The 10,577-nt window shown below is 52.8% G+C and overlaps 1 long non-coding RNA gene across 1 annotated transcript; it reads right to left on the bottom strand.

Moving 5' to 3' along the window:
- Nucleotides 1-3,263: 3,263 nt before the first annotated feature.
- Nucleotides 3,264-9,798, bottom strand: LOC121087983. Its single transcript, XR_005827803.1, has 4 exons — nt 8,840-9,798; nt 6,677-6,767; nt 4,040-4,090; nt 3,264-3,358 (listed from the first exon to the last, which is right to left on the bottom strand). It is a non-coding gene; the product is annotated as an uncharacterized LOC121087983 (long non-coding RNA).
- Nucleotides 9,799-10,577: the final 779 nt, after the last annotated feature.

Genomic DNA, 10,577 nt, shown 5'->3' with positions numbered 1-10,577 from the left:
TTTTCCTGTATTGAAAATACACGCTCAGCAGATGAAGTTGCTCTGTTCAGGTGCTGGAGCATGGCCAGCCTGTACCTGGGTAGAAGGGTCTTCCCATGGAGTGGGACTTGCAGGAGTTGCAGCTGGTGGAGGAGGTCGGAGGTCCTGAGTGCATGGGGGGACAAGCAGAAGCACCCCGTGGTGCCACTGAGGGGGACCGGTGGGACCTGTGCAGGATGAGCTGGGGCAGAACAGGCTCCAGCTCTCTCCAGCAAAGCCCCTGGGGGTATTTGGCCAAGTTCATGCCCAGCATGGTGCACCATGCCCGCCCCCCCCCCCATTCCTACCCCTGGGCACCGCTGTGTGTGGGGCTTGGGGGACAGCAGGGGTGAGGTCGGACCCAGTGCAACCCAGGACAGTGGCTGAGGTATAGGCAACCGCCATGAGCCTGCATGGGGTGGGTGCCTGGCAGTGGGTGCTCACCGCAGTGCTGCAGCACCCAGGGGTGTGGAGGGCTTCCCGTGGCCATGGGCATCACGTCCGGATGGTCAGTGGGAGCCACCACACCCACACCCAGATGGTCAGCCGTGGTCGTGTGTGCCCTGTCCTGCTGGTTGGGTGGCCATGGCTGGGCTGCCACTGGGTGTGTGGAGCAGGGACAGTGCGCGGGGAGGTGAAGAAACGTGCAATGAGGTTCAGCTTGCTGACTGATGCAGGCCTGGAGAGCTCAGTGTTTATTAGTTTTACTCCAAATGGTTTGTACAGCAAACAAGCTGACTCTGCTGCACACGCAGACACACGCACCCATTGCCGCAGGCCGACTTGGCAGCTGTCCCAGCATCCCAGAAGCATTACTCAGCCTCGCAGAGCAGGGCTGTACCAAAAGCCCCTTGGCCAACGCTGTCGTGCTGCCTGCCAGGCTCTGCCTGCACCCATGCTGCTGGTGAGATCCTGGGCTGTGCCCCAGCCAGCACCCGCGGCAGTCACCAGCATGTGTCTGCGCAGGCACTGACATCCCTGGGCGGTGTGGGCAAAGGACCTGGCGTGGTCCGAGCCTGCGCAGGGAGCAGCACTCCCCACATATGTGCTCTGCTGTCATGACAGAGACGTCTCTGAGCTCCCACCCTGCAGTTAACAGGACCTTTCCATTTTTATCGCTACTCTACGTTGCGGTGATACTTCTCAACTAGCGAGCACTGCCTCTAAGGCTGCGGCTGCAAAGCAAGTCTAACACATGCTGCCCTCCCGAACCTGGAGACCTTCTTGCTGCCTCTAACAAAGTGCTTTTGGAGCTGCTGACCTGTCCCTTGCAGGCTGAAAGACACCAGGCATTTACTGCTGCATGGACGGGGATGTACCCATCAGGTAGGGTTTTACGGCACCCAGCCAGGAGGTGCTCCCCACCCCTAGGGTCAGATGTAAGGGCCTGGGGAGATGGCAGGGGCAGTATTAGATGAGCTGCAGCCTCCCCCTCTCCCCTTCCTCTTCTGCAGAGGGCTGGTGGGTGGCTTTGGACACCACCGGTATCCTGCCCAGACGGACAGCACCACACACAGGGGGTGACCCTGACAGCCACTGGCGCTGGCACGAGAGAACACAATGAATAAAAAAGCATGACCGATCCTGTCCCAGGGGACCCAGGTGATGCTCCCAAGCCCATCAGCCCGGTTCTGGGGGATGCTGTCCCTCCAGGGGGATCTGCTGCCCTACATAAGAGTGTGGCCCTTACGCATCCTTCCTGCTGACATCCCCCCCCCCCCCCCCCCCCCGCCTCCAGGAGCTCCTGTCCTGGCACCTCTCGAGGGTGAGCGGTTATTGTCTGCCTGAAGGCTATTTTCAGCATCTTTATGCTTCTCACGTGCATCCACTTTAGATGAAATCCTGAGGAAATGCTTACTATTCATCCACTTCAACTTTCTTCCTTCCCCAGTTGCTGCCTATAAAGGTCATGAATTGAGAGATCTGCTGAGAGTTGTTTTTTCTTTTCTCAGCAGGCTACATTAGTGATGCTGTGCTTCCCATGGGGTCTCACTGGCACGTGTCCTAGTGAAAGGATGGTGGGTGTGGAGCAGTTAGAAACTGCTCCTTTGTGCACCTTTCTGCCAGCCCAGCAGCAGGGATGTTTCACTGGCAGTGTGCCAGCCCAGCCGTGGCGGGGGTTTCTCGCCTCCCACCCACCTGTGCTAAGGGTAAGGCTCTCCCCAGGACTTGCAACTCAGCCTAGAAAAGCCAAGGAGATCTAGAGGTCAAAGCAGAGACTACTGCCTCCAAGTCTATCCTGGAGGAGTGTCTCCTCCCTCCTTCAGGTCACGGCACAAAGACAAAAAGCCCGAGGATCCCAGACACTGCAGATCCAGGCTGACGAAGCTGGAGTGCTTAGGGGACAGCCCTTACATCGCAAAAAACGGGACTGAAAAAGCCACGCGACGGGGCTGAGCAGGGGTTAGCAGGCTAGATGGGATGGATCGGCAGCCCTGCACATTTCTACCAGCTGTATTGGCTCTTCTCCTCCTCTGAGCCTCTTCTGCCCACTGCCTCCCAGTGTCACCAGCCACATCCAACTCCTCTGGCTTCCAGATGCTGTCATGTGCGAGCAGGCTCTGAAAAGCCACTGAACAGGGGAAAAAAGCTCTAAAGAAGGATGTGCACCAGTGCTCAGCCCCCGGACTCTCTGGTTTTGCTCTCAATTCACTGACACGAACTGAAGCCACAGGTGACAGTGTTGGGCTGGCCCTCGATAGTGGGATGCACGTCCAGCCCCCTGGTTCCACTGGCGTTTCTACAAACCCTGTCTCCCCTGAGTCAGAAGGGTCAAGCCAGGCACCTGCCAGCTGTAAATGCCAGCAGTCCTCAGGTCGTGGGACAGCTCTGGATTCTGCGTGGCCTGAGACAGGCAGCTACTGCGCTGATGTGCTCAGGGAGGCTGGCCAGGTCAGACAGGCTGCTGTTTCTTGAGGTGCTGCCTTCTCTTTTTAGGCATTGCCTTTTCTCTCAGTGCCGTGTGGTGCTGACCAGGGCCACCAGCTTGGTGGGAAGCTATGGCTGCTGAGAGGAGCAGGGAAGGGCTTGCTGTGAAGCAGCTTGTCTTCAGCCAGCGGATGTCTGGTTAGATGAAGACTGCAGCTGTACAAACAAGTTGGGGTACTTATTCTCAAGAAACAGCAAATGTACCTGGCCTGGCCTCAACACAGGGAAAGCTTCTTGCCTTAGCCACAACAGACCTGCAACATCAAGCGTTCCCCTCACCCAGGTATGCCCCTAAAGATCCCCTGATCCCATCCCACCCCACCAAACCCCTTGGTTCACTCCAGATCTCCTCCGGGAAGGCTGCGATGACACTAGTTCTGCAAGCTGCCGCCACACACTGTGGAAGCTGGAGCTGTTGGGGAACAGAAAGGAAAAGGGAATGAGACCTGGCTGAAGATCACAGGAGTGGGATGTAGACTAGAGGCTCTGTGAGGAGGAGGAGCAGGAGTAAGCACTGACAGGCCATGCCCTGGTAGGAAGGCAAGCATCTGCTCAGGGCCAGCTTCACTTCAAGGCAGATGACAATAATGGTGGCAAAGACCATTTCTCGATTGCTGGTTCAAGTGGCTCTCAGGCAACACTTCTGCCCGCTCTGCATTTCTTGCAGAGGTCCTGGCCATGTCTGGGCAGTGCGGAGAGAGTCTCAAACTGGTGAACAGATCATACCCCTGGAAACCACAGAAACACAAGGCTGCGGCAGGAACCTGCGGTGGTGTGGCAATGCAGGCAGATGGCTTCAACCCTCAGTCCTCCCCTCTGGCAGCATCCAGGCAGGGATGGGCCAGGCAGAAGGAGACATGCAATGGGACTCCCAGCCCACCAGGGCTTCTGGTGCAATACAAAGCACAACCTGAGGTTCAGGACATCAGTCCAGCCTTTGTGCTTTGCAATTTCTTGATCCACAGCCCCGGTGGATAGACAGGACAGCCACACATACTGCCTGTAGGTTGGTGTCATGAGCTGTGGCCACCTAAACCTTTCAGCCTGATGGAGCTATATAAAATGGGTGGCGAGTGATGGGGGGGACACTTACCAGCTACTGCTCTAAGTAGTATCGGTCTCAGGCTGAACGGCTCTTTCAGGCCTGCAAGAAAAGAACAAAGCTGAAACACGCAGGCAGTCAGTGAGGGGACGACAACCGCATCTTGAAGCAAGAGGAGAACTAAACAGCGGCAGCACCCTTGGAGGGAAGGACACTTTCACCAGGGTACAGCAGTGGTTCTCAGCCCAGTGCTTGCAGATGGGTCCTGCTGATGCTGCTCACGGGCTGCGGGCGCAGCAGTTCCGACCAAGGTCACTGGTGAGAGCGGAGCAGCACTGGTCAGCTCAGTTGCAGAGCTCTTTACACACTTACAGCTGCAGCCCAAATGCTCATCTTCTTTGTGCTCGTGCAAAGCCCACATGACTTCAGTGCCTCAAGCTGGGCTTTACACCAGAATGAGCTGTGACAAAGTACAGATGAGCAAACCAGCAGGCACAGCAGATCAGGTTGTCAAAGGCCCTTCCAGCATGCAGGGGCCTGGTGCCCACTCTTGAGGAGCATCCCAGCTATGAAAAGCTGACACTGTCCAGTGAGTGCTTGAATGTTTGCATATACTTAAAAGGGGAATGAAACATGCATGTAACTCTTGACGCCAGGAAGCACGAGAAGTTCTTGCTTTCAGCTACATGCAACCCTGACAGAAAAGGGCATCTTTTTCCCTGCTCATCAGGTCCTGGGAGATGGACTCTCTGAATCCACTTCCCTTCTCAATTATGTCCTCAAGGCAAAAAGGGGAAGCTGCCTGACCATCTCCCTTGTCCTGGACACCAGCTGAGCATCTCCACATGGAGTGACAGGGCCAAGCCCTTGCTCCCTGCTGAGACCCAGCCCTGTGACCAGGACATGGCTTTGCCAGCAGCAACGCTCTGGGGAAGTGGGTCCCACCAAGCTGCCTTCCCCATGACACGGTGGACGGTGGCTGACATGATTAACCAGGGTCCCACACCTACGAGGCATGAACATCCCTCCTCCCTGCTCCCCATCTTCCTCTGAAACTGACTCTGCACTGCTGCAGCTGCTGAGGAAAAGGCTCTAATTATAAACCAGCAGATGCTTTGCCTGTCTAAGGAAGGTTATTTCAGCTGCCGATATAACCTGATGCTTAGGGACCCTCGGTCAGCTCTAAATTGCCATGACAGAGCATTTGGCATGACCTACCCTGCAGAGCCAAAGCAAGGTTAAACCATGTCATTACATACACACACCACACAGACAATGTACACTCTGCATGACCTTATAGATTGCATACAGCTAATGCATCACAAATGCCCCTATAGGGAATACCTAACAGTAAGCGTGCATATGTCAACTGTCTTCAACCATGCTTAATTTCATGAAACCAGCACAAGTGCTTAATGTGTGCTGAAGAAGGTGGAGCTGGGCAGAGGATATTCTATGTAAATACATACATACAATCTATATACGCACATACATTCGTCCATACACTGTGCATTATGCCTGACAAAGAGCACTACTACAAGGTGCAAAACCAAGCTCCCCCAAGCCACAGATTATAGGAGTACTCTAAGCATTGACCACTGAAAGGGAAAAGAAATAAAATCACAAGCAGGTGCTTTTCAATGGCTGAATAACATAAAAAGAAAGCCACTCCTTTTCTTTTCTTTTTTTTTTCTTTTTTTTTCCTTTTTTTCTTCTTTTTTTTTTCTTTTTTCTTCTTTTTTTTTAATAAAGCCCATATCCCTCTTGCTCTCCTCCTGTGCCTCAAGCGGCTAGAAGCTGGACAGCCTAGCTGTAGGAGCCCACACTGAATTTCCATAGGTGCCATTTCTCCCTTTCCTGTCATTTAGGTCACGGCAAACCTCAGAGCTGGACTCAGCCCGCTGTAACACGGCCGTTCAGCTCTCGTCCATCAGCATGGCTTATTCTGAGGTCCCCACCTGCAGCAGTGGCTCAGCAACCAATATAAACCCTTTCCCCTGTGCCTCAAAGGTGCGGCCCCCAGCGTCCCCGCATGGTGACTGAGGACAGCTCAGACAACGCAAGCCCAGGCTGCGGTGTTGCCTCCAGGTCCCACCTGGCATGGCCATACAGCCCACCAGGACGCTGACCAGGCTCTGGGCTCTGTCAAGGGCTCAGCTGCCACCCAGGCACCCTGTGCTGGGAAAGACCTCTCCAGTTCCTCAGACGTTCCCAAGACAAGACACTGTCCCATCCCCCAGACACGCAACACACACCGGGTGAATGATGGAAGCCAAGCAGGGCTTTTGCTGACATGCCAGCCAATTCAGGCCGCTCATGAGACACTCTCTTCACTGGCTGATGCCAAGGAAGAACATGGTGCCACCTCTTCCTCAGCTCTTGGCTCACATGGCCAGAGCTCCTGCCCCACATTGACAGGGGAAAGTATCCCAGAACTGTGTCGTGTTCCTCCACATCTCCCCGCTTCACAACCTGACCCATCCCCAGCCCACTCCTGCCCCAGGGCCACCACACACCTCCCACAGGGAGCCACCAGCACCGTGAGGAGCTGCCAATAGTTGTTCTCTCACCCCACCCCAGTAAGGACATGGTTGAGCTTAGCAGAAAGAGTCCAGAAGAGCAGGAAAAGAAGAAAGAGGCAAGGAGAGCTACAGCCAAAACAAGATGCCCATGGAGAACTGTCTTTACCGGTAGCCCTCACGGTATCTCCTGGAAGCAGTCGGGTGCTGTCTTCTTCTCACATACAGATCTGTGTCTACCGTCTCCTGAACCGCTTGCTCTGGAAGCAGGACAAAGAAAGATACAGCTCTGTAGATAAGCTCCTGGCAGCTGTCAGCAAGCCCTGCAGGAGACTGCCTGGTCATAGCTGCCGGTGGGGGCCGAGCGCGGTGGGCGGTCAGGGATGGCACCCCTGAGACTGGATCTCATGTGATGGCCCAGGAAACCTGTCCTGCAGCCCTCTCGCTTTCCTCAGCTCAACAGGCCTTTGTCGTCTCAAGCTCAATTAAACTTTTTTAATTTGGTGCCTTTTTTTGGGTGGTGCGTTTGGAAACCCAGCACGGTGACATCCTGAAGATGACAACTGCTGCGTGGTGCAGGAGATCATTGCTTCTGCGTTCTCCAGGACTCAAGAGGGACCTCTCAACCCGGGTCATACCTGGCCCTGCACAACCAGTACCAGGCAGGCACTGGCTCCCAGCACAGCCACAGCCCTTGCGTGCACACAGAAACAATGGTCTCCAAATGACTTCATGGACATCCTTCTGGCCTCCTTCTCCTCCATGCTGGCCAACAAGGCTGACCTGGCATCACATAAAGGTAGTGCATCCTCTTTCAATGCCTGAAGCCACCCGTCCTGTTTTCCTAGGAAGCACATCACCTGCTGCATGTCTCACATAGGTTCAGACAGCCCAGAAGAGCCGAATGGCCAAACCCAAAATCACTCCCCGTTTGGAGAATCACCATCAGCTCATTGCTGTTCAGCCTCTTCCTTGCCAACTGGTGCAGCTGAAAGCCTGGCCTTGTGCTTGGTGTCTCATGGTCTATTGTGAACCAGTACACATACTTATTATGTTAAATTTGTGTGTGTATTTAGCATAATAAGGAGGTTTATAAATAAGTTGTGGTTTCCAAACATAAATCTGAAGGGACTGCAGAACGAGGAAGTGGGTAAAGCAGCTTCACCTGCACATGGTAAACCAGAGGAAACTAAAATCAGGAGGGCTTCCTTCCCTTCAGCACACACAATACTAAATGGCTGTAGAGCTGGTCAAATCAAATTTGGGCAACAGAAGATTTATTGTGAAACAAAGCATGGATTTTATGATTTCTTTTTTGGTCAAAAATGCTCGTTAGGGGTGTGGATAGAAGCAATAAGTTTCCAAAAGCTGCCATCAAGGGTAATTGCTAGTGACGTTTTGTGGAGGGCAGTTTTGAAACCCACTGGCTGTGGAAGGGCTGGGATGGGCACGGCCCCCCTTCACTCTCGCCCGTTTAACCATTAAACTCTCATTTATTTAACTGGCTCTGTCCGCTAACAACACACCTCCCGGGCTCACTGCCTTCACGGGGCAGAGGGGTCAGTTTGTAAGGGGCGAACACAAAATCTGACTTTGAAGCCAATGACATATTTGCAAATCAGGCGGAGAGGGAAAAGCTTCGGGCAGGGTTTCAGCGCTGGGCTCCGCAGCCAGGCAGAGCACGGCACCAGAGCGCAACTCGAGTCGGAGCCCATGGAGCGGGCTGGCCAGGGGAACACTGCTGGGAGGAAAGGGAAAGCGAGACCAAGAGTATCCAGATCTTCACTCCCATTGGCTGCCTTCGGAGTCCCTGGTGGTGGTGGGTCAGGGCAAGGACCATACTCTTTACCTTTTGTATGTGACCTCAGGTGCAGCCGGAGAGCATCCTCCAGAGCACGCTGGGCGCAGAGCCATGCTTCCCCGGGATTATCTGCTAGGCCAGCGGGAGCATCTTCTGCTGACCGACCCTATTTTCAGGGCTCTGTAGGCATAGCCACAGCGTTTAGGAGAACAGCCTCTGGGCCCACACCCTCATGGAACCAATGCCCAAAGACAGCTTTTGGCTTGGTTTCCCTGTAAGTTTGCTTTCCTTCAAAAACAAGCTGCAGGGAAATGCCCACATGCCTGGCAGATAACACACAGTGCTCACAGCTGGACTCTGGGTGCTAACTAAGAAGGAACTTGAATATTTGGCTGGGTGTAGAGATATTCATGCATGAGATAGCAAAGCCAGGAGTGTTTTCCCCATCACTCCTGGTTAAAGTGGCAAAAGCAAACATCTGCACAGGAGGAGATTTCTCTAGCCGTAATCTCACAGTTTGGCCCAACTCACCAATCTCTTCCACAATATTCTCAGTGCTTCCAGGAGGAGTGGTTTTCTCCTGTTCAGAAACAAAACAAAACAAACAAAAAGAGTGACAACCTCAGGTGGGTGCCCCCTTGACCTGCCCTTTTGCTCTGAGAGAGGAATAGGAAGTGCTGGGGCTTTCCTGGTTATCGCTGGGATTAACACCATGAACACCATGGGGACAGAACTGCTGCCATCCTGCTCTCAACACCAGCACCTGCTGTCTTCAGCCACTCCACCCAGCAAAGCGGTGTCCATCCCATCCAGTGCAAGTCCTTCAGTTATGCTGCTATGCAACCATCTGAACAGCTAAGTCCTTCTTCTCGGGGTTTTGTTGTTTGCTTGTTTTCTTAAAAAAGCAACATTCAGATCACCGCAAATTAGCGCAGTTTGCTCCACAGTTTGGGAAAAAGAGCAAGAACAGCTGCTGTTCAGCCTTCTGAAAAACACTGCTAACGTGACTGACGTGCACACAGAGAAACGACGAAAAAAATGCTGCCCCCAAACCTGCAAATGCTTGAAGTTATTATGACTGATACATTTAGAGTAAGCAAATACCAGAGATTGGCATATACAAAAGGTTTAAACCCTAATGGTACACAGCCATTGGCACTGCAAACCCCATCACACACTTGCTATCCCCCTGCAGCTGCACCCATCAGGACTGCCCGCAGACACGTCCAGGTCTTCAGGAGCTGGATCTCACCCTCCTGCACCAGAAGAAAGGACCCAGGAATGCGCTCGCTCTGCTCCCTTGGACCTGTAATGCCAGACGAGGCTTTCCTAATTCCAGCTGAATGATGCACGCAAATATCTCAAAATATCATACGTAATTTTCCAATCTATCGACTCAGCAATGATAGTGCATGTAGAAAAAGATGAATTAGGAAATTAAATGGAGTGAAATGATGCTATGAGTTCCCTTAGGGGTTCACAGAGTTTATCAGTGGAAACACTGACTACATTGATCCCACAGGTGCTGGAGCATTTGGTCCTTTGTTATTTAGGATAACAAAGGAAATCACACAACAGAATCCAAGTGGCATTTGTTTTTAAATATTAAGAAAAAAATAAAATTCAGAGTAAAAAAATTAAGAAGCTTTAAAAAATACAGAAGAACCCCTTGTTTTACAGGCATAAGGAGAAAGTAACAAAACTGATTATTTCATTCAAGTGCAAGCTATCACTTTTAGTCCTGTGCACATCAAGTACGTGCTGCTGTTGTCGTTTGTGCCCTCTGCTGTCGGCAGCGTCTCCCTGTGACTCCTCTCCCATGAGTTTGGTGCGTTCACTGTCCTTTCCCTGCTCACCCCAGGATCCAGCTCGGAAAGTCTCAGGCCTTGGGTAGAAAGAAGCTGAAAGCAGTGCAGAAACCCTATTTTAATTGATTACAAAATCTCTTCTGGGCTTTCCACTACGTCTTGCATCTTCTGTACTTACCCTGCTTATGCCCTAAATGAATAGGACTTGAGTAGAGCTGTGTAGGAGCAAGGGAGATGCAAGCAGTTGGGAGCAGTTTGCAGGTCCACTGGCTGGAGCCAGCCCACCCCCTGGCTTTGCTCACTCTCAGTGACCGCAGGTAGGTCCTGCACTCTGTCGACGGAACCGTGCACCAGAGCTACAAAACTGGGGACACAAGTGACTTCTGAGTTCCCCTGCTAGCATTTCATGTTAAGGTTGTTTTAGACTGTTTTCCTAGCCTGTGGATTATACTGAATGGGCT

The sequence above is a fragment of the Falco naumanni genome, chromosome 4, assembly GCF_017639655.2.
Source record: "Falco naumanni isolate bFalNau1 chromosome 4, bFalNau1.pat, whole genome shotgun sequence".
Classification (NCBI taxonomy): Eukaryota; Metazoa; Chordata; class Aves; order Falconiformes; family Falconidae; genus Falco; species Falco naumanni.
This window is presented reverse-complemented; position numbering and strand designations above follow the sequence as displayed.